The 23052-nt window shown below is 40.0% G+C and overlaps 1 non-coding gene across 1 annotated transcript; it reads left to right on the top strand.

Annotated features, from left to right (window-relative positions):
• Positions 1–1893: 1893 nt before the first annotated feature.
• On the top strand, positions 1894–6858 carry LOC104416723. Its single transcript, XR_005550394.1, has 6 exons — positions 1894–2097; positions 2796–2952; positions 3459–3895; positions 4131–4259; positions 5300–5360; positions 6478–6858. It is a non-coding gene; the product is annotated as an acyl-coenzyme A thioesterase 9, mitochondrial (transcript).
• Positions 6859–23052: the final 16194 nt, after the last annotated feature.

Raw genomic sequence — 23052 nt, 5'->3', positions numbered from 1 at the left:
TTAATATTTCGAAGGTGGTCAGAATCCATCTTTAGTTGCAACCTTTTTGCCGAGGCATTGAAGGAGAGTTCAAGAAAGATATGTAAGTGCAATCAGTTCTGGGGCATCATTGTTTTCAAAAATATCCGCAGTTTTCTATTCCTAATGGGTGACAAGATCATATGCTGTGGTAAAAGATCAATGATTGCAAAAGCGAAGTACGTGTCCAAAAATCCCCTTATGAAGGACCTATGGATCTTTATCTATAAGCATGTGAAACTTCAATTGGGAGAACCACCATTGTACAAAAATGACAAGGCTTCTATGCACAAGAGTATTATAAGATGGCATATCGCTACTGAAATATGCTACAATAAAGAAAAACAATCTATGAGCTCCACAACCACACTTGACAGAGCCCTAGTTGATCAAAGGGAATTTAGCAAGATTCTCTCCGATTACATGTTGTATCTTTTACTTAATCAGCCTAATTTGATGTCTGACGTGGCGATGGTGGGCATTGCCCAAATGGTATTCACGAAGACGTTGCGTGAGCTGCGAGACTGCATTGGTGATGCGACCACGGATCTGAACGGGTTATGTGAAAAATTGTACGATGGAGGGCAAGATCGAATGCCCCCTGGAGGAAGGCCCACATCGGATCCTAACAACCCTTCGAAATCCCTGCTCAGCACAGGGCTTTCTATGGCCCACCAACTGGAAGATAAAGAGGACAAGTGGAAGACGATAAGCGACAAGTGGCTTGGTATGTTGCTATATGCAGCAATTAATATTGGGGAGAGACACATGTGCAGGTGCTGAGCAAAGGGGGAGAGTTTCTTACCTTTGTTTGGCTGTTGATGGCTCATCTCGGTTCCTTCTTCACACCTGCATGGGGCATGTACCGCGAATATTGGGAAGAAGAGAAGTCTGCAGACAACAGGAGGCGCCCTAGAGATGATCCGGATGGCACCCATACGAGTGTGGGAATATAACGAATACTTTACTTAGATATTTCGTCCACATCAGTTATTTTATTTACCTCCTCCCTCACGGCATTTCTATAGTGTTGGTTTGAATAAAATTTACTAATTTGTGCATCTCTGTGACTGTTGTGGAGAATCAATGGATTCTTATTTCTCATAGTAAGCCTTTGCCTGTGTCTACTCTTATTTATAATATATATGGGTTCATACTTATAATTTCCAGAATATCCCGGCGAGTTTCATCATCCGATTTTCCGAAAATGATAAATCCAAACAATAATAAAAATGAAAAAAAAAAAAAACAAAATACAGAAAATTCCACAAGCCCCAACATCTCACAGCCGCCGCCGCCGCCGCTCCTCCTCCTGTCAACGCAGAAGCAATGGCGTCGGCGCCCTCCATGCTGATGTACCACTACTCTCCCTCCTCTCTGACCCCAAACCCTAGACACTTCCCCGTCGGCCGAAAGCACCCCGCCGTGTCCTGCGCCTCCGCCCTGACCAGCCACTACACTCCCGCGACGTCGCCTCCCCCGGCGACGGCGACGGTCCACAACATCAGGGACGAGGCCCGCGGCCACCGCCAGTTCCACGCCTTCTCCGTTAAGCGCGTCCCCTTCAGTTGCGACTTCCCCTTCGGCCTGCTCGACGTCCGGCACCACATGGACGCCCTCAAGAAGTTCGACGACGCGTACCGGCGGAACCTCTTCGACTCTGGCTATGAGCCAGCCTCCATGCATTAGTTGGGTAGTCCACCGTCTCCTCCTCTCAAAAGCCTCCTCCTTCCGGTGGCCTCCACCGCCGCCCTGCCCATCGACGCCGGATCGTCGGTTCAGAAGCCGATCAGCTCGTGGCTCGGTGCGTACTTCTCTAGCCCGTCACCAACACCTCGTGGGAAGCGAGATCCGAGACATTCGAGGAGGTCGGCGATGCTGGTGCGACCGAGAGTGCTGCGTCGCCGGAGAGCGAATTGGTTCCGAGGAGTCCGTCTAGGAGCAGGGCGAGCGTTTTTTACGAGTTTTCTAGGTGATTATGTGCTCGGAGATCAGTATAGGAATCCTTGGAAGGAGTTCAGGATAGGGAAGCTGGTGGAAGATGTCGATGCTCTCGCTGGGCCTATATGCTGCTATAAGGTAATAAGACTGAGCTTCGAACAACTATTGGATGGTGATACTTTTGTTTCTGGTTCTGAATGAGGTGCTATTTGTTTTCTGCGATGTTTCTCCAGCTTAAATTTCTCGGTTTGAATGATGGTTCAATTGTTGAAATATGGTTTTAACCGTATTTCCAGCGTTTTTATCCCTGCTTATTCCTTGTGTCGACGCAATGCAAACCCTGTCATTGTAAAACAGAGTTCCTATGGGCTTTTTCTGCAGAAAATGAATTGCCTATGATTTCACTGACACTACTAGACTTAGGTAATACAGTTTGTGGTGCTTCAATAAATTCCTGATATGAAACTGACAGATGCTGGTGCTCAGTCGGTGGGTAATCAGTTCTAGTACTCTGCCATTCGTAGTTTGAATGCAGAGTCCTCGTTTGAATAATCTAGAATGGGTCATCTGGTAATTAGAGAATGTATTGTAACAATTTGCTGCTGCCTTGCTGTAAGAAGTACTTTGTCTCTATCTTTTGTATATGTGCATATCTAAATTCTCATCGATCTTGGTCCATTTCAAGTTCTGCAACCAGAGGCTTAATGCCTAAGTTCTATAGTCGTTAGCCATAGTTCATATAGTGTGGGAATTCTTCATTAGAATTGTGTGTAACAGAACATCCCCATTGTATTCAGCCTTCTGCTTTTGGACCAGTTTTGCTCCATCAATAATAGCAACACAAGGCCTCTATTATTAGTCGCTGCTTCCCTAGGCAGAAGTTTCTCACGAGGCCAATCCGTATTGACACTGACTTGCAAATAGTGTGAGCTGTTACATGGGTTGGGCGCTCGTCAATGGAGATCCACCTGGAAGTAACTCAGTCCACAGAAGGTATCATATGAAACAGTACTTCCAATTGATGATAGTATGCTACTTTCTCCCCTCAAATTGATGACTGCTTAATTGGCTTATAGGACGAGAACATACATTTCCACCTGCTGCCACTAAACAGTTGCAGGAGTCACGTTACTCTTGATCCTGAAGGATGGTGTCACTTTGATCTCCGTGCCTTAAATGTGTGTTTATTCTTTTTAAACCATATTTACTCTTGCATGTTAACTCTACTCATAAAAACTATGCAGAAGTTTGCTAATTTGCTAGCCATTCACCATTCTCTTATTACCAAAAATAAAATAAATAAATCAAACCCATCCAAACTATGGAGAAGCTTGCTAATCAACATCCTCTTGCCAAGAAATATTGGCAGTTTGTCAAGGTTTTCAAAATGTTCAAGCACAATACTCAGGTGGCAGATCTTCATAAAGTTGTACTTTCCATGATATAGTCTCATTACTGATCCATTCTGCTGTTTACCTTATACTGGTATTTTCTGGCAGAAATCTGTGATTCCTCATATTCAGTTGCACTTACCGCCAATTTCACATTCGTGGCTCGTGATTCTAGAACTGGGAAATCAGCTCCAATTAAGCCCATCTCCCCAGAGATAAAGATAGAAAAATTACTTTGGCAAGAGGCAGAAAAGAAGGAATCAAATGAGGAAAAAGGAGAGAAGAACGTAGCAGCAATACTAAGGGGGATAACTTGTCAAGGCTCCAAGCTTTGTTTGCTGAAGTTCGTGTCTTCTGTGATATGCCTGCACTGGCAGACAGTGATATCATTCCGAGAAGCGACACTTGTTTTGAGAACTCATTAATATGCCATTCACAGCAAAGGAATATTCATGGGAAGGTATTTGGAGGATTTTAATGCGAATGCCTTTGCTGGTTTGTCACCCGGGTTCTTTGAAGTTGACCATGTTGAATTCTTGAGACCTGTAAGTACTCATTCAGCGCATAATGTATTTCTACGTCTAGCTGCTGCTGTTGCATGACTTAGCTACTGAGTGTGGATCTGTAGCAATGATTACATGATATGTCTGGTGTCACTCTTTTATAAGCACGGATTGTTGAACTTGAGCCTCTACTCTTTCAGTTTTTTGTATATGTGTGAAATTATGGATCTGTTAGGTGGAAGATCATAATATGAAGGATATTATTTTTGGGATGAAGGCAGATGTTGGCAATTTTCTCTGCCTCAAATGCTGTGTCCTGTATGCGGAGCTTGACAATCCAGCTGAACCCCTGGTAAATGTTGAAGTTGTGGCCGATGTGATGCAACCTGAGCTCAGGTCACGCAAGATATGAGTGGCCCATGTGTGTTACATTTTTTTTTTTTTTTTAATAGCAAACTTTGATGCCGTTACTCTGATCAGAAGTCAAAGGACGCTGTGGTTAGGGGATATATCTTTTTACTCCCCCCTTTCTTTTGGGCCCAAGCTATCTACCATCCTTCAACATAATGATCATGCATAAGAAAAGTCAAATAGAGAAATAAGAATGAATTGGTTACCTAGTTGGGGAATACTGAAGTGTTTCTTCAGTCCTATCTAAATGGTGAACTGAACCTTTGTGAAGTTACCATATCTTTTGTGAGACTTAATTTCATATCACCATGTCTTAGATACTCATTAATAAATTTGTTGTTATTTCAACTATCATCGTAATAGGTGTCAAACGAATTCTACTTTACATTAACTATACATCCTGAGGCCTTGAATGATTAATTTGAGGATTCGGAAGTCCCATCCATGGAAGAAGAGGCATGGCATGTCCTTGAACGTATGGATGTTGAGAGTTGTCAGACTTCATCTGAATACACTTTTCGAGTGACTGAAGCGAATGGCAATGCTTACTTGCAGGTTGAATGATAATTAGTGGGGGACTACAATTGATACTCAAAAAGCAGGACAACATTGCCAAGCAAAAGAGGAACTTGGGGACATCAGTCTAGTTAGAAACTTAAACGGATGTCTAACTCACCAAACATGTATAAGCATAGCGAAGTCCAATTATTTACTATTTCTGAGAAAGTCTCACTGCACGATTAGATGAACCAAAGATTAGAAGATGCCAAGTAAAATGATGTTGAGAAATAAGAGCTCCTGCCAAGTGAAGTCTCATAAGGACATTGGACTAAACGTGTCACTGATTCATATTGATGGATGGTGACAAAAATTTGTGAACTTCCACATCTGCTGGTAATAAACTGATACCATGTTCAGCGTTGATATGTGAGTGTTTTTTGCTTTGTGACGGTGTTGTTTGCTTTGTCCTAATGCTAGCTTAAGGGACTACATGCTTGCCATTGCATCGAGAATTAACAGAGCTCTCATGATCAGGCATCTTTACGGTGGAATTCTTTGGAGAAGCTTGCTTGCGAAACATGCTTGGAAGCAATTGGTAAGTCGGCATCCTTCATAAGATAATCCATCAACGTTTCAGATTTAGACTGGTCAATAATCTGGGGTCGGAACTTGGGAGTTAATTGCTACCAGATCCAGTCGCATTTATTAACAATCTATTTGAGACAATTCTCTGTTGAACTGCTTATGCTTCCCATATTTCTATCCTTTAATGATTGAAAATGGAAAAGGTTAGAACAGAGTATTCTTGCAAGCATTTGCAAGAATTTTTTGTTGAAACCAGGCTCACCCGGCCTTCATTTTTATTTCTCCCTAATTGGTTTCCAATAATCTACTATGTCCAATCTACCCATTCAGTTAATTCTAGTAATCAGATCCAACTCAAACTATGATGTTGGTTCTATACCAATGAGAACTTGCACAAGGCCATGAAAAGCCCTAAAGGGAGTTATGGTGAGCAAAGCCTCAAGGTTGTCAGTGCTTCACTTAGTTGGTCACCTTGCCTATTCTCTTGGGACAGTTAATGTTATGTAGTTCCATAACAACTAGCAAAGCACATACAATTGGCATGCATGAGAACATTTATGTCTGTAATAAGGAGATGCTTAACCCAGACTTCATGAACCTTTCATGCTTTAATTAGCACTACGTGACACTCATCACACCATGGTTCAAACTATGCGATCGTCGACAAGGAATCATTAGGATAAATTCACTGCAGGTCGGCATAGTTTTTATGTGAAGCCCTCTATTGAAAGTCGTGTGTTACAAGTTAAATAGAAGTATGGAATTTAATTGTCACCCTAGGGCCACAGGCGATTTTAGAATAAACTTGTATAGCTGGTGTTGTTGATACCTTTGTGCCTGTGTCCGAACCCACAAGAATAAAGTGGTTTGGGGAATGATAGTTTCTAGTCTGTTACAAATGTGTTTTGTCTTGCTAATCGAAACTTAGTGAATTGGAAAAACTCACCAATTTGTTGTGTTTCTAGGAAAAAAATCTATTAACTATTCTTTAGGTTACGAGTCAAATTATTGAGGTTAAAAAAATAAAGCTCGAGAACATTTATTGGCTAAAACCAGTTACGGATGTCTGGATTAATACAGCATAGAATCTTGTACTTGTCATGTTCTTACCGGTTACCATATATCAGGTTCTGTCTTGAAGGAAACAACTACCAAGCTAGAGTTAAAACCATACCTCAAGCTCTCGCCACAAGTCAAAGGGGAGAGACATGCCTTAGGGCGTTAGCTTCAACCAACAATATGGGTGAATATGAACTGGTCGGATTTACGCTTTTGCATAAGCAACTCTTCCATCTTTTCTATATTTGTAAGAAGGTGATGTTTCATTTATTTCTTCTGTTTCTTTGGATTTCATAATCGTTCTCTTTGATGGTAGCTGATGATACATGCTCACAAAAAGACTAGAGACTTTTTGGACAATCATCCCCGATGGTGAAAATTGTCCAAAATGTAAGAAGATGAACAATAGAATATGCTTTGATTTCTTTACCGACACGGTCCGTAGATAATTCTCTTCTGTTACTATATTTTCCTTGGCTCTAAATTCTTTTTTATTTTATTTTATTTTATCAAAACAGGTATTGTAGTTCCCCGATTAAAGACTTAACTTCGTTCATTAAGAACATAAAAAAGTAGGACCCCCCCTTTTTTAATTGTTTTGCCCAAGCTCTCGTGATGGACAAAACATCAACGGCTGTGTACCTCTTCGTTTTTGTTAGTCCTCGTTGGGGCATAGTGGACAGAGTTTAAGCCTATGAAGCTGCTTCAGATTTCATTAGGAGCAGAAGTAAATGAATTGGAAGCACCAACTAATTAATTCAGTTCAATTTCACTCTGAAAATCCCAACATTGAAATTTGACGATGTAATCGCCTTTTTAATTTTCTTTATTTTTCTCGTGAGCCTGACCTTGAAAAGTAGAATTCACTTCTTAAAGAAAGTGAAGAGTTGAAGACATCTTCCATTGGCATAGCTTCCGGGGTGTTTCCACCCCGGCCTGGGTCATCACCTGTACCTTGACCCGGTATTTCACGGGGATGAGGCATCGCGGGTTCACCAGTGGGATCCTTTCCGCTGGGCGAACCAGACGGATTGGCGCGGAGAGCCCATGGGGAGTATTACCCCCTTATAATTCCCACTTGCGTGGGAATTTTCCCGGGGGAACTCCATTCAAGGAAGAGCAGTTTAAGGACCTGCTCAGGTCCTTCCATATTCCTCTCATCAATAAAGCAATCAACAACCCCCACTTCGTTTATGCTTGTTTGGTCTCTTTTATCTCTTATTGAAAGGTAGACTACAAAAATAACTAATACACATTAGCTGATCAGATTTATAAACACCTAGACAACCTCAAGAATCTCTATATGTTCAGAGTAAAGGGCTAAGTATCCAAGCATGTGAAAGCATGTAATTCACTCGATAATAGAAAATCCATGTCATGAGTGAAGATCCAATGGAAATTGTCGTATGCATGAACCCCGATTGATTTGATGAAAATCTCATTGAATTTTGAAATACAGTAGCTCGGTTTGTCTATCTCTTTGATGAATGCATATCAGTTTTTATATAAATCATGTTTGATAGGTAATTCAAGTTCCTTTCAGAATGTTTTATGATATTCAGAGAAACCTCCACCATGAGGTGAAAGACAAAAGACATATCCCCAAGAATCGAGAGATATCATGTATATCTCTACCATACTCAAAATTGTCATTGTGGTATTCCCTCTCAAGTGCATCGACACTTGACTTGGTCTCTTATATGAAAGGTCCCCCTCTTTATTGAGCTTTCATAGCCTAGAGTCTCTTTATTGACCTCAGCGTAAATCTAGCCCGGGGCCCATCTTCATCAACTCGGCGTGCTTTCGTATGTCCCTTATAATTCAGCGTGCTTTACGTAGCCTAGAGTCCATTTATTGAATAGCCCGGGATTTCTTTTATCGACCTGGCGTGCTTTCGTAGCCATTACACCGACACTCAATGGAGTTGTCCCCAAAAAGATTTTTCTCCGCATTCAATCTGATTAAGGCGTCGAAGAATGGTACGGGTCCCGAGAAAGCAGCTCCTTTTTTAGAATTTTCAGTTTTAAAGTGGTACGGGCCTGACCTTGACCGTAGAAGTAGAGCGATTCCTTACAAAACATTTCGCCGTTGGGCGACCGTAGAATGGTACGGGTCACGAGAAAGCAGCTCCTTTTCCGATGCGGGCGACCGTAGAATGGTACGGGTCCTGGGAAACCAGCATCTTCACAAAGTCATGTTACTATTCTTCCACGGGTTGGCTTGAGTTACTCTATCGTCCTTAAAGGTAAGTTATTCCAGGTAGGTTCATCTATCATTTGCATTAGTATTTCCATGCATCATATAAATTGCATTAAAAAATGGAATTCACGTTCCAACAAAAAATCATTCCTTTGCATGTGCATGGTCAAATTTAGGTCTCAATTTGTCTTTGAAGGCAACTTCTGACTCACCTTGCTGTTGACACCTAAATTTTGGCGACCTATTTAGACATTTAAAAATTAGGGGGTTAATTTTATCCCTGAAAAATAAAATCACTCTGAAAATGGACCAACGGGCGAGTGCCAACATTGAAATATACACAAAATGATATATTTTCAAGCAAAAAGGAAAATTTTGGATGGGATATTTGTAAAGCGGGTGCAACGATATTTAATTTTTCAAAATTAGAAAGTAAAATTTATTTTTCAAAGTTGAAAAAGAGGCCACGCATTTGAGACATTCGGTCATATCGAAGGGAACAAATTCGGGAGAGAAAGCACGAAGAAGGGGACGGTAAAAAAAAAGCAAAGGGTGAAAAAGTGAGTTGAAAAGTAGAATTCACGATCCCTATCGATCGGCCCGATGATTCGTGATTTATTGAAATTGGCCAACCCGATCTCATGCGCGAGATATGGTTCGTCGATTTGAAATCAATATGGCTTGATTTGCTGTGGTGTTACTTAAATTAGAATTTTCAAAATAAAAAATCAAATCAATTAATTTAGGTTGCTAGTTCTTTTTTTAATTTGGATTGCATGTTTAATTAGCAATTATTAATAAACATATGTCATGTAGGATTAGGGCTGCGTCATTGCATGCTAAGATTGCATATTATAGGTTTAGATAATTTCTCCTAAATAGATTGCATGCTTATTAGGAAAATAAAAATCATGTTCGTCATATAGAATTAGTTTCATACAATGCACGTCATTTAGTGATTTTTGTTAGATCATTTAATTAGGAAATTAGAAAGTCATTAGATTAATTTAGATTGCATATTTAAATGTTGCATTTCTTTAACTTGTCATATTGTTTAGGTCTCTTTTATCTCTTATTGAAAGCATAGACTGAAAACAAAACAAAATAACTAGAAACCAACTAGGGTTGTTGATGTAGATTTTAATTTAACACATTAGCTGATCAGATTTATAAACAAGACAACCTCAAGAATCTCTATATGTTCCGAGTAAAGGGCTCGACCCACCAAAAAATTATCAAGCATGTGAAAGCATGTAATTCACTCGATAATATGGTCTAGGGCAGCATACCCTTGCTTCTGAGCATTCCGAGGTGCATGAGTGTAAGTAATGTAGTGGGAGGGAATAATTTCATTGAATGGACCAGGGTGCGGTATCCAAACAGGAATAAGCTTGGCCAACCCATTACAATGTTCAGACAAAATACCTCAGAATCCAATTCACTGAACCAAGTTTCTTCAGGAGCCAGAACTAAGCATTGACTGGCGCAATCAGAAATTCTTGTCCTTTAAAAGATAGAGTGGATCCATTTGATTGGCAGGTCAATGAGGAAAAGCAACCAATGTTTAGTCATGGCATTAATATTACTTACTGGAGTAGGCGAGGCCACTGTCTCTTTGCTTTAGGCTTGAAACGCATTTCCCAAAGAGAGCTCTAGCACCACAGATCCAAGATTCGGGCCATGCCGAGAAATTGGCAGAAAAATCTGCTCAATTCGATTAAGAATCGCGGAGAGGGAGGATAAAAAAACCGAAGACCCAGTACACCCTCGAATGGAATGGAGAACATATCTAATAAGTTGGAGCCTACTAGCAGTTGAGAGGAAGCGATTGGTCCATGACTGGACTCTCTTCATTATAGCATCAACTAGAGATACACAATCTTCCTTGCCTAATCTTGAGGAAATAATGGGGACGCCAAGGTACCGAAAAGGCAAGGATCCAACGTTGAAACCCGATGCATTAACCATGGCACTCTTCAAAGATTCAGGCCCTCCAGAGAAAAAAATTTCACTCTTATTAAGATTGGGGATGAGACCAAACCAGGCAGCAAAAGTGTTAACTCCATCCATTAACAGGCTAAGAGACGGCATGTTTGCTTTCGAGAAGAGCAGGACATCGTCAGCGAAGAATAGATGGGATAACTTGGTGGGTTTACACCGCCAGAAGAACCGAAATCTAGGCTTGCAGGTGCGGGCGTTAATAATGCCAGTGAAGACTTCCATTACAAGAGTAAAAATATATGGGGATACAAGGTCCCCCTGGCGGATACCTCTCCCACTTGGGAAAAAACCATGCAAATCGCCATTTAAAGCTATAGGAATTTGGGGGTTCTAATGCATGTCATAATTCGATCAATGAAAATAGAAGGGAAGCAAAATGCTTGGAGAGACAACTCAATAAACTTTCCAATCAATCCGAAGTCATAAGCTTTGGAAAAATCAACCTTTGATAATGTTTTCGGAAAGTATGGCTCATGGTGGGAAGTGAGCAAATAATTCTTAAGCAAGCATGAGATATCCTTATTCTCCCTCCCTTTAACAAATGTGCTCGTGGGAAACACCGATGATAGAAGGGAGGATAGAAGCTAACCTGTTGGCTAATAGCTTTGTGATACACTTGTATATGGTGTTGCAACAAGCAATAGGACGGAAATCATTTACCGTGGAAGCATTGGGGGTCTTTGGGATCAAGGTAAGAATAGTCGAATTGATCTCATGACCGGTTGACCAGAGAAGAACTCCCGAATTTGCCACCGAACGGAAGGGCCCACAATATCCCACGACCGCTTGAAGAAATCAACATTAAAGCCTATCCGGGCCGGGGGGCTTTCCGCTGGCCAAAGAAAATAAAGTAGATTTGATTTCTTCATCAGTGAATGGCTGAGAGATGGTTTGGATGTGATTATCATCGAGAGTAGAAGCCAGATTTGCACGGATCTCTTCAACAGACGGAATGGCGGAGGGGGTAGAAGCGAATGGTGGAAGAACTTGGTGTTTAAGTCACCTTCTTTAAGCCATATGATTCTGGACTTTTGTCTGTAGAAGGATTCTTCCTTGAGGCGAAGGTTAGAGAAGATATGGAGGTGATTCTTTTTAGCATCAGCTAGAGCTTGATTATGAGGGTTAAGCTGGATAGCGTTCTGAGCTTCCAACAGAAGGCGTCTAGCTTCAGAAGTTCTAGCCGAAATATCAGAATAAGCCTCATTGTTTAATAACTTGAGTCTGCGTTTGAGGGCTCGAAGTTTACTACAAAGAACAAACATAGGCGTACCAGAAATACGCAGCTCCCAAATTTGCCGGACCAATTCAAAAAAATTGGGGTGGGACATCCAATAATTGAAGAACTTGAAGGGTTTGCACGAGTTAGGAATAGGGAGAATCCTGAACACCATAGAGAGTGATCGGACACTCCCGGGGGCGAAAATTGGCTTAGAGATAGGAGAAGGCGGTGTTCCAAAGCCGCATTAGTAAGCACTCGTCTATCTTTATTTGTCTTCGATTAGGGCCAGAAGAAGCAGACCAAGTAAATCTGTTACCCACAAAATGGAGATCATCTAGACCAGCTTGGATGGCAATCTCCAAATCCTCGAAGAGCCGGAATCCGGTACACTGGATCCAATTGCTCTATCAGAAGCATACCGAATGGCATTGAAGTCACCAGCAACAATCCAAGGGATGTCCAGACAAATGGAGCTAATGGAAATCAGGTCATTCCAAAGCGGTCTTCTCAAGACAAAAGAATGCTCCGCATAGACCACCGAAAGATTAAAAGCAACACCAGAAATAAAACACTCCAACCGACCATGAATGGCCTGAGCAGTACAAGTTGAGGTACAAAAAGAAGCAGCCAAGGGATTCCAACCCACCCAAATACACCCCCTGAAGGAATGAGAATAATTCGCAGACGAAGACCACCCGGGAATAAGGGAGAGAAATGTGGAATGGGCATCGGGGGAGGCCCACAGTCTCTAAAATACCAATACAGCGGAGGCGGTTAGTCCTCACAAATTCTAATCTCAGCTTGTTTGAGGGCTTGTCCAAGACCCTAATATTCCAAACACCAAAAAACATAGGATGGGGATAGTAGAATTACCTTTTCCTGCCACCTCGTTTCCTCGCCGAGGGTGGCACAGGCTTCGGACTAGCAGGAATATTTGCCTCAGCAGATTCAGAGCGGAGGATACTTTTTTGACGAACATGGGCCTCCTGAATGAACTTTGAAGGGGGGGTTTCCTCCGGTATAGATGAGGGCACCTTACACGGGGATACAGATTGACTATCACCAGAGTTGATATCTTCAAACTCTTCATCTGAATGTCCAAACTTATTCGAGGCAAGGGAATCCTGCCTTTGTATCACAGTAGCATATCCTGGGTTAGAGGTGCCAAGGAGCAACTCAAAGGAAGGCTGATGATCCTCCTGCCTGGTTAACTCAGGATGCATATCAGGGGCCACCGGAGTCTGAGGTAGCGGATCTCCCACCTGATTTCCATCAAAACGGGGAGGCTTGGGGTGATTCGGAATCGGATCATTCATCAGGCCATCATTTGCAGGCACAGGGGGTGTGTTTATTGCGTTTACCACACACTTCACGCCATTCATTTGGACGAGGGGCAGGGGCCTTTGGGACTAAGGGGGCAACTTTAGAAGGACTCCGAGGAAATGGGAGCTGGTCTTTGTCCTTTGAGAAAGAGAAGAATAGCAGTGCTAGTCTTTTTGTTTTGTAAGCTGTATGACATCAACCTCTCAGCGTCATACAAGTATGATATGCTTACTAATCTGCATTATATATAGATTGGTTGGACTATTACCCAATGAGGTTAAAACTTTAGTTCTGGATTACTGTAATAAAATAGTATCGGTAGCAGATACTTGACAATATGGTCTTTGTCCTTTGAGAAAGACACGTGACGAGATTGCTTGTCCCTTTGTATTTTTAGGTGTAAAATTACAAATTGATAGGTTGATTGATTTTAGAGCGTCGAACCTGCCTCTAAAATGGTGAGCACGGTTCTAAGATTATTCCAATTGAGAAACATTAAGATCCAAATATGATTCCGTGATATCTTCACCAAACGTGTACCTATTTGGCCAATTTGTTGGGTATTATATGATTTTGCTAATTCTTGATTGTAGGTTGTTGTATTTTGCGATGGATGCTATGTTTCTATAGCTTTAAAATAATTAATAAAAGAATTAGTTCCACGTGCAATTTTATATCTGTGATTTTTGTTCACATGTAATCCCTTAGCTACTAAAGTAATAGATATCCTATGTGAATGTAGTGGAAACTGCACTACTGAATGGATAAAGATGGCGTCAAGATATCAAAGGGAAGTAAAGAAGTGGTGTCCGGTCCATAAAAGATAAAAGAAATGATCATAATAGCCATGATGACGAAAATCAAGAATAAGATGAAAGAATAGTGGAAACACAAGTCTTCTAGTTGATTACAACTCAATCAATTTCAATCATTACCGATTTCTTTCTGTTGTTGCCAAAAGCCTAGCTTCATTTCCAGCCTAAGCATCTTGTTTATTGACAACTAAATTTATTGACATCTATTATGTTGGGCTAATAATACAACCTAAAAGATATGAATAGATTTAATGATGATTGTGAATAACTTTTGCAGAACAAAAGTAAACAGCACGAAAAATAACTAAAAGCAATTATGATCACGAGAGGTTATCATAAAAAATTTATAGCGATTCAATTTTATTCCAAAGCCTACGTTTACTCTCCAAGTAATAGCCTTAACACGGGTTGAATTCCATTAGTAATCTTTAGGACAGCTACAATCAATAATTGTATAGATCCCACTATTAAGACACAATCACTGCACTTTCACTCATACACTTAATCTTAGAATGATTACAAAAACAATGACAATGTCTGATTAAAGAGGTGAAAGATGAAGTACAATAGCAATACTTTCAATTTTTCCGTCCAACCTTTTCTATGCTTCTTTGATCATTATAATATAGATGTCTTCAATAATGTCGTTAAAGACTTGAGTGAGGATCCAGTAGCTTTTTCAAGAGTGGTTGAGAGCTTTGTCAAAATCAGCATTGCCCATTGTTAGAACCTGAATTTTAGTTTACAATTCAAATTTTCACCGTTGTAAAAGTTTGCCAAAAAAAAAAAGCAAGATAATAAATAAATAAAAAATAACAAATAAAAATGGGAGCCAATTCGGATGGGTCCGTTCATGCGAGTTCACTCTCGACCCAAGTTGCCTTCATTCAATATCTTAACGCAACCCCTAACAAGAAGGGTTCCAGAAAAAGAAGGCAAAGAAAAGAAAAACTAAGGGCGTGCATGGAAACGCTCCAAAGAAGCGTTTCTGGAACACTTCTGTACGGATTTTGTTCCCGGGAACAAAAAAAGAACAGAAACACGTTTGGTTGCGTTTCTGTTCTTTTTTTGTTTTTTTGTTCTCGGAACAAAATTGGAGCAAAAAAAAGAAACACAAAAAAGTTGTTTCCGGAGAAAAGAAACACTTCTTCAGAAATGCTTCTCTTCTTCTCTCTCTTCTCTTTTCTTTTCTTTTTTTTCTTTTTCTTTGCCGATCGCCGGCGACCGGCCGTCGAGGGCCGGCGAGGCCCTCGAGGGTCGACGACCTCGCCGGAGCGTCGCCGGCCCCTAGCGAGGCCGAGCGTCGCCGGCGCGGGCGAGGCTGCCGGCCCCGTCGGCCGGTCGCCGGAGGTTGGGGACCGGCCGAAAAAAGAAAAATGAAAAAGAAAGGAAAAAATGAAAAATAAAATAAAAATGTTTAAAAAATTAAAAGAAACAAAAAAATAATAAAATTTACCAAACGTGTTTCTATTCATTTTTTTATTCCCGGAATAAACGTTACCAAACGCATTCTTTTGTTCAAAAATTGTTCCCCTAGGAACAGAAACACTTTTTTTTGGTTTTTGTTCCCTAGAACAAAAAAGAACATAAACGTTACCATTCGCACCCTAAGAAACCCCGTCGAAATTTGTCGAGCTGCCTCGTCTCCTTGCTGAAATCGAGAGCTTCGGACGGCTCGAGTACTGACTGAAGGTTGCTTTCAGATCCCGATTCTGATCATCTTCATGGCCGTTGCCTTCTCTGCCGTCGTTTCTTGGCGTTCCTAAGCTGCGCCTTTCCTGCTCTGCTTCTCCCTGTTTTCCAGCCTGCGAAGCTTGACAAGCTTCAATCTCAGCTTAGGCTGTAAGAGTTTTCCTTATGTGAGCTATATTAATTGAGATTATAATTACCGTTTTACAGGGTTAGTCTAATAAGATAAGGCATAAGGTTTTCTTAATGTTCGAATATGAGATTGGCATTGTGTGGGCCGAGTTGGGCCCAGCCCGTGATGAGAGGGCCCGTCCAAAACTCTATAAATAGTGTTAAGGTTCCTCCTCTAGCCCTCATTCTTCCACAAACTCTCTCTCACCTCACATAAGGCAAGTTGTGAGTGGCAGTCTCATCGAGCCAGGAACTGAGGGTCATAGAGGAGAAGAACATGAGCATGGGCTCGTCGTTTGAGCGTTTGGATCGTTGTCATTCTGCATAAAAAATGATGGATTCCAGATCAGGTACGCAAACCTATGTATTCTCCTGCTACATGTTCGGTTTTCTAGCTATGTTGATCTTGGGAAGCCGCTTGGGTGGCGAACATTTGGTATCAGAGCCTCCTAGCCTAGAACCTAAATTGTTGCTTTTGGCCCGTTTTCAAAAATTTTGCCCTTTGAAACTTGATTTTGAAAACATATTTGGATTCGTCTTGTTGAGCCGAGCATTTCGATGGGTGGCATGCCTCTGGCGGAGGCCAAATGTGTCGGCGATGAGAATTTTGGATTTTACCTACCCTTGGAACGTTTCACTTGTTTTTGTGAATTTTGGTCCAGTGAAAGTGAATTTTGATCACATATATAGATTCTACGAACCAATACAAGCATTTTGATGGCTCGTACGCGTTGAGACGAGGCTAGAAACGGCCGCACGCGCCTCCACGTGTCGAGACGGAGCTCGGAGGTGGTGCCACGCGCTGCCACGCCATCACATGCGCTCGCACGTGCGCTCATGTGCGCCGATGTGTGGATTGCCTTAGCGGTGATGGTGTCATCCGTGACGTCATCCCGTCGACTTTGCCACCGCCACGGACAGGTGTCCGATGATGACGTCGCGTAAGCTGCCTTACGTGCGACCACCACGTGTCATGTGACATCACCAATGACTTCACCACGACCCGACCTGGTGTTGACTGGGTCGACTCGACCCGAGTTGACCGGGTTGACACGACCCAAGTTGACCGTTGATTGGTTGAACCCTTGTCTGGTCGGGCCACTGACCGATTCGATCCATTGACCGGTTGGACCGGTTTAGTTCGTATAAGGAGGGCAAGCGCGTGGACCTCACGCGCGTCACTTTCTAGTGGCGCGTGAGACGTTGTATCGGCGCGTGGCTTGAACCGTTGTGCTCGTATGGATGTTCTCTACACTATTATGTGTTTATTTTATATTTTTGATGATTTTATGAATGTGAAAATGCATGTGAAACCCTAAGGTACGTGATTTTGAGGGTATTTTTTGCGTATTTTTCATGTATTTCTCTTTGGTTTTAGAAATACATTGTGAGCTCACATGTATATTATCACACAAGGAATGTGTAGAGCATTGATTCATTGATAACATGTATAAGGTTCACTATGTATTAACAAATGGATTAATGTGATTGGCATGATGTGTGATTTTAGTGATGAATTGCCCCTGTCATCAAGTTTAAAATCACATGTGAAAGGTGAATGTGAGTCATAAATTTATATCCCTGATATGAGAGAATTTCGATGATTCAGTTGGGTTGTGACTACCAAAGTGGCACACTTGATTAGATTTGAGAAACATCGGTCTCATATCGTAATGGGATGTCTCCTGTTTTGATGCATGTTTATACTCCCAAAGGAGGTAATTGTGTGTTAGTTCATGAAGGGATGCATGTATAACATATGGTTAAGGAGTGACTGACCCTAGTGGTTCAAACACCCAACGGTGATGAATTTGCGAAATGTTAGAATATATTCTCATGACCGCTGTCATGTGAAGAGTATGCAATTGCATGTCATGTATTCTGCCGAAATGTGTTTATATGATGATGCGTGTGTACTTATAAGGTTTTCAAGTTACACAGTACTCACATGGTACCAATTACATATGTTGCTTGTTATTAAGTTACATTATTTGTAATGGCAACTCCATTGTGATTGAGGTTCCTATTGGTCAAATTTTGAGTAGTGAAGAGGATTTTCTGTTAAGGATGACTGCTGGTAGATGTTGATATTACACTTACTTTGAATAAGTTAACAATCTCACTATTAGTGATATGGAATTAGAAAAGTATTCTTTGCTACTTAGGAAATGGCAATTGAATTTGTTCATCATCTATGAGGCATTCAATTTGGGAACACTTGAAAATGGTTTACTAGCTGACTGCACTGCTAAAAGGATGATAGAAGCCCTAGTGACTTGAAATTGTGTCTTGTCTAGTACCGAGATTGGTATAAATGCAAGGACTCTTCAACATAAAGTGTGATGGTTCTGATGAGGTTAAAGATTATGTCATAAGGATGGTAGATTTAAAGTCCAGAATCATACTCATAAGGGTATTCATAAAACTGCCGGTTATTCTGACAATCTGATCTTAAGATAACACATTTTGAAAGAAATTATGTCGTTCTGACAATTTGATCTTAAGATAACACAATATGATCTTAAGATATTATAATGATATAAAGCTTGATTGTTCGAGCGTGAGTCTAGAGTTAATGATTCATTGGCATTCATTTATAAATTCAATTCCTATCAAAAGCCTCATCTAGTTCTTGGTGGCTACATAGCGATGCAACAAATTATGTTGTTTACCATAAAAGGATTAATAAATCTAAGGAAACCAAATCAGAATGAATCATAACTCATCACAGGAAACAACATTTAACGTCGTTTTAGTGGAGATGTTGTTTTGACTATGGAACTTGGATAGCATTTGATGTTGGAAAACACTTTTATGTACCTTCCTTTAGACGGAACCTAGTTTCCGTATCATGTCTAAAAGTGTACGGCTATTCTTTGGAGATAAAGAATAATGTTGTTTCAATGTTTTATAAGTCAAATGAAGTTGGATGCTACAATAGGTCAAATGAATTGTACAAATTGTGTTCACCTCCCAAGGATATGTACATCGTTTTACACTTGAAAATGTTGTTTCCAATAGAGATTTACCTAAAGAACAATCTTATGCATTGTAGCATGAATGTCTTGATTATATGTCTAGAGAAAGAGTAGAAAGACTGATTATGTTGATATTTTGTCTACTCTTAAATGTTACTTAAAGACTTGAGTAAACTATTGTAGAAGCAAGATGATTAAGATAAAGAAGAAAACTGCAGTATAAAGTTTTAAACTATTAAAGGTCATTCATACTGATGTTAGTGACCATATATAGTAACGTTGTATAGAAATTTTCATTTTAACACAGTTATTGACGACTATACTTGATTAAAGAAAAGTTTGAATCTTTGGATTTATTCAAATTCATTTGTATTAAGGTCAAGGAACATTTGAAATGAGTCTTAAAGATTGTAGATATGACTGCAGCGGTGAGTATTTTGACAAATATGTTAATGTTGGATAGTTTAAAGGGTTATTTGTCAAATACTTAGAAAGATTTTGGGATGGTAACTTAGTTTACTATATCCGAAAATCTTGAAACAAATTAGTGTGGCCGAAAGGCGTAATTCCACCATGATGAACATGACAGTGAGTATGATTACTAGGACTAATTTATCAGGTTTTCTATGGGGCGAAACAACCCAATATGCATTAAACTATATTACTACCAAAAATGTTCCATTGGCTTCCTTTTGAGTTGTAGATTAGACGTAAACTTGACTCAAATCCTCTTAAGGTTTGGAGCGTCCTGCAGAAGTTTGGTTATATAATCCAACATTGAGTAAGTTGGAATCTAGAACCACTCGGTATCATACCTAGATCATTTGAAGGGATATCAGGTTTTATTATCCCAATAGAGGCGCAAGAGTTATGGAATCACAGATAGCGAAGTCTCTAGAGTTTGACGAAAATGCAGAGGATAGTTGCCCTCAGACTATTAAGGTAATGGTATGGTGGGGACCATTATATCTTTGTCTTTCCCTATACAGACAATTGTGGAGTCTTTTATACCACATAGTAAGTTTGTGAGGTTCAGGATATTATTATTGATACAATTCCTGATGAAGTTTCTCAAGCCTCTCAAGTGCAAGATAAAATTATAGTAGCTCCACTTAAGAGATCTGTTACAGAAAAATGTTCAGTTATACCACCATGCTATATGGTCTATCTGTAAGAGCATGACTACGATATCTGCTACGTGGTTGATCTAATGACTTGTATATGTAAATGCTGGTTCTTGTTCTTAGTTTGATCTGTGGTTAGACATAATGAAAATACAAGATGCAATTTATAAAATGTGATAGTGTTTGAGAGCCTATTTAATTGATTGAGGGTCACAAGCTCATCTGCTACAAATGGGTGTATGAGACTAAGAGAAATTTCAAGGGAAACATCGAGAAGTTTAAACTCAAATTACTGATATAAGGTTTCACTCAGAGTGAAGTTTAGTATTTTCTAAAGACTATTTTAGAGTGAATATGGTATTACTGGCTCATTTTTATATGGAGTTATATTAGATAGATGATTCTAATTGTGTTTCTCAATGAATACTTTGATAAAGAAGTTTATGTGGTATAACCCAAAGGTTTTGCGGCGGATGATTAAGGTAAGCTTGTGTGTAAACTGAAAATCCTTATTTATGGCCTTAAGAGAGTCTGTAGATCAGACGATGCTTGAAGTTTTATAGTGTGATCACTTCATTCAGTTTTGCTGAGAATGGAGTACATCAGTGTATATACTACAAGGTCAGTGGGAGAAAATTTAGTTTTCTCATATTTCATGTAAGTGATAACTTGCTCGTGATACAAATATTGGATTACTGCATATGATAATATAAATATTGCTGAGGAATTTTGACTTGAAAAACCCTGGTCAAGTACCTTTTGTCCTTGGTATTGAGATATGTAAAGATTGTTCTTGGCACACGTTAGATTTATCTTAGATTGCACATGCTGATTGTATTTTGAAAATATTCAATAAGCCAGGAGTTGCTGTTGTTCCTAGGGCTGATAGATTGAATATTTGGCATTGTCCTTGTTCAAATTTTAGGAAAATCCAGATAAAGGATACACTTTATGCTAGTGCATTTACAAGTGTCATACATGCTTAAGTATGCACTAGACGATGTAACTTTTGCAGCAAAAATTTTATGCAAATATCAATCAAGTCTAAGACATAATCACTGGATTGCTACTAATGAGGTTTTGAGACACCGAAAATGATAAGAAAACTATATACTGGCAAATATGTTCAGGATCTAGAGCTAGTAGGGTATTCGAATGCAGATTTTGCTAGCTATAAGGATAACAATAAGTTGATAACATAATATATTTTTGTATTAGTAGAAAGTATAGTGTTATGAAAAAGCAATAAACAGAAATCTATGTTATCCTTTACCATATAAATAGAGTATATAGCATGCTTTTTAGCTGTTACTCAGGATATTTGACTTTGGAACCTCATTAAAGAGTTGATCATATTTGATATTATGAATAGACCCATACGGTTGTATTGAGACAATAACTCTTCAGTGTTGTTTGTCAACAATAGTAAGGATCTCGAGGGGTCTAGATATATGACGGTTAGGTTTTTGATCATAACGAAACGATACTGAATGGCGACACTACAATAGAGCATATTTCCACAAATGATGTGGTTGTAGACCCACTAATTAAAGATTTTCGCCCTTATATACTTGAACGACATGTCATGAACATAGGCTAAGGAGCATCATTAGATGCTGTTGTTTAGTGGGAACTGTTTTGCTTTTGCTCTAATAAAACTTATATATGTTGCACATTCAATAAAGTGTTCATGAATGTGTGGTCACCATATCGAATTGATTATATGTAATGAAAATCTCAAGGTATTGTGTAAGCCTTGAGTAAAGGTTGGGGCATTTGGTTATCAGCCTTGAACATATGTCTTGATTACACATAAAAAAATGTTAACCACAAAGATAAGATATATGTGGGTTCATTAGAACCATAAGAATATTCTCTAGTAGCACATCCAGTTTTCTGTGACACTTAAGGTAAGAGAATAGTGACCGACAAGGGAGATAACACATAAGGTATTACTCTTTATGAGGTGTTATCCGTTTGCCACACAACCATATTGAATCAATATCAATAAAGTTGAAAGCATTCGTAATCATGGAAGGCTCTGTATGAATACATGCAGTTACCGCTATGATTCGGTGTTGGAGACTTTATGAGATAGGATTGGTTATTAAGAATTGCCACTAGACCAACATAAAGATGCGCACATAAAGTACAATCTCAATTAATATAGCTCAAGTGGGAGAATGTAAGAGTTTTCCTTATGTGGGTTATATTAATTGAGATTGTAATTACCGTTTTACAGGGTTGATCTAATAAGGTAAGGCATAAGGTTTTCTTAATGGTCGAATATGGGCTTGGCATTGTATGGGCCGAGTTGGGCCCGGCCCATGATGAGAGGGCCCGTCCAAAACTCTATAAATAGCGCTAAGGTCCCTCCTCTAGTCTTCATTCTTCCACAAACTCTCTCTCACCTCATATAAAGCAAGTTGTGAGTGGCGGTCTTATCGATCCAGGAACCGATGACTTCCTTCTTATTACTGTAAGCTTCGGTCATGGTCAAGATTCCTCTTTGGATACATAAGATTCAAAACCTTTCGTCTCGGTTGATCGAATCTAGGATTAAGAGCAGAGATTAATGTCATGGCGGTGTTATGTGAAAACAGATTAGTCTCAGGCTTTTTTTTCTCTCTCTCTTGATGAATTGGTTTAAATCATTCATGCTTTGGTATTGTCAAATCGAAACGTTGCTCTAGTATCGCATATAGGATGGTCATCCGAGACGCTCACCATTTGTCACTGATTCTGGATCACTTTGAATGTATGTGGACATGCTCTGCATGAAAGGAATTCTTCATCAATCACTGAGCGCAATGGCAGTTTGATTTCCATGTTATTTATGATCGAATTTGCACCTTTTGTTTTTATGTTGCTCCGTTGTTGCTGTGCTTGCTGAGATGGTGACTCGGTGATAAAAGAAACGAAATGGAGTCAATATAGCTTTCGACAATGATCGGAGATGAGTTCTCGCGATAGCCTTCTGCCTTGCATCCCATTTGCTCATGTTCTGATCATTTTCGTTATACTGAGAAAGGAAGAGTCTGGTAATGGATGGTGGTCGACCGTGGCAACCGGTGACAACGGTGGTGGTTGACAGTCATGTTCCGGAGATTGATAGTCATGGACC

The sequence above is a fragment of the Eucalyptus grandis genome, chromosome 1 (genome assembly GCF_016545825.1).
Source record: "Eucalyptus grandis isolate ANBG69807.140 chromosome 1, ASM1654582v1, whole genome shotgun sequence".
Classification (NCBI taxonomy): domain Eukaryota; kingdom Viridiplantae; phylum Streptophyta; class Magnoliopsida; order Myrtales; family Myrtaceae; genus Eucalyptus; species Eucalyptus grandis.
The sequence above is the reverse complement of the archived record's forward strand: the minus strand, read 5'-3'. Positions and strand labels throughout refer to the sequence as shown.